This window comes from Etheostoma spectabile, chromosome 15 (assembly GCF_008692095.1).
Source record: "Etheostoma spectabile isolate EspeVRDwgs_2016 chromosome 15, UIUC_Espe_1.0, whole genome shotgun sequence".
Lineage (NCBI taxonomy): Eukaryota > Metazoa > Chordata > Actinopteri > Perciformes > Percidae > Etheostoma > Etheostoma spectabile.
The window spans coordinates 21897888-21900070 of NC_045747.1; positions in this window are offsets into that span (position 1 = coordinate 21897888).

Genomic DNA, 2183 nt, shown 5'->3' on the forward strand with positions numbered 1-2183 from the left:
GCTATGGACTCGTCACTAGGCTTCCTCAGTCATTGGATATTTTAACCATAGACCGTTAATATTAGTATTTTAACATATAGGTATCACATTTATTCTAGAATCTTTGATACTGCCCTCTAGGGCCATAGACGGTGTTTAACATTCAAGCTGGGGGGGGCGAAAAAAATTGTAGCAGCTGAGACCTGTCCTACCACTGTGGGGACACAGCTCGAGCACATATGGACAAAACAAACATACTAAATAAACCTATGTGTTTATTTTTAAAGAAGATTTTAAATTACATTGTAACAATTTAACTATTCGCTCTTATGAAATCCAGTCGCGGCACAGCTGTCTTGGAACAATAGACTCTTGGTGGCACTTGAATTCAAATAAAATGTAAGAGTGAACAATCAGTGTTGGACCTGCAGTCTGTTGAGATGCCTCTCCAAACACAGAAATGATGCACAATCCCACCATAAAATGTTAAGACACGTTAAGAAAAAAGATCCACGTTTTCCCGTTATCTAATGACACAAAGAAAAAAGTAATTTTACAGCGATCAGTAGATCCACAATAAGTTTCCCGGTGTACCAGCATCGTCACATTGACCAGCCAGCTCCAAACATGTGTACGAGGCCTCGCCACTTCATTTAAACAAAGTCGAATAAAACCTATAAAAGTCCTGATCTACACAAAATGTGCAATCAATTAGTAACCTGACATCAAATGTATATACATGGCATTAAGGAAACCTTTATTGCAACGTTGGCATGGCAAGACGTTCAGACTAGTGCAATAGTAATTGAGTAGAATATTGGAGGAGGGCAGACTGAGAGCTCCATGGAAAAATATGTACCAAACAAGCCACTTTGAAATTTTGCTGCTTTCATGAATACAAAAGTTGGTTGGCCCCCCCAGACTAAAAAATGTTGTGTGACCCTCCCCTCAACAAAGAATAAAAAGCCATGACCCTCCCCTATTTTCCTCCGTTGGTCCATTCCATGAATACAGAACAGTCCCTAAGACCGAACTTCTTTTCTGCGTCATCAAATGCTAGCTGTGGTCATTTCTCAGGTCATGTCCTGTATTGTACTGAGTCAGGGACATGGGGCAGCGTAATCAGTTATCTATTGGAGTCTGGCAAGCATGCACAGCTGTGGTGCTAAAAGTGAAAGCCCTTTGAAAACAACATGTTGCTGTTGTGAGGTTTTTAGATCATCACATCATCAAGTCCTGCCAAACACTGTACGGTACCTTGTGGTCTATATAGCCAGATAGTGGACACTTGAGAGATTCGTGAGAGAACCTGAAGGTGTTAGTAGACTGAGATCAATGTAAGATTGTCTTTGACTGACAGTTGAAGTTATCCCTTGTCTTTTTTTAATCCTTACAATGACCTTGTAGTGACTCCTTATCTTTTCTCTGCACTCAGTGCACACAAACATTACAGTGTAGCTGCCATTTGCACAGCTGTGTGGCTCTGGATTCCAGCCATTGTCTATCAGCCCACACAGCACACAACCCATCACACACACACACACACACACACACACACACACACATATAATTGTTCTATATATATATATATTATTTATAGTGCCAAATCATAACATTAGCTATCTCAACCAGAATCATTGAGAGCAGCCACAGTCTAAAGGTCAACTGGCAGCATTAGTGTCAGTGTTCAGTTTTTTAGCAGTGAAAAGTACAGTATACTGTATAAATTACTTTATTCAGATTGTAATACTTCATTCTAATCCCAACCGGTCGTCAGACACCGCCTACCAAGAGCCTGGGTCTGACCGAGGTTTCTAACTAAAAGGAAGTTTTTCCTCGCCACTGTCGCACTGTTGCTTGCTCTGGAGGAAACTACTAGAACTGTTGGGTCCTTGTAAATTCTGGAGTGTGGTCTAGACCTGCTCTATCTGTAAAGTGTCTTGAGATAACGCTTGTTATGAATTGATACTATAAATAAAATTGAATTGAATTGAAATTATTCTAGATGATGCCTACCACAAGGCTTCAGACCAGAGAGGGAGGGAGAGCATATGGAACATCACTCAAGGCTACATAATGAGTGTGGTGAGTGATCCTATAAAAATGGCTATGTCAGTAGAAGCGTGATAAATTCAATTCAATTCAATATTATTTATAGTATCAATTCATAACAAGACTTATCTCAAGACACTATACAGATAGAC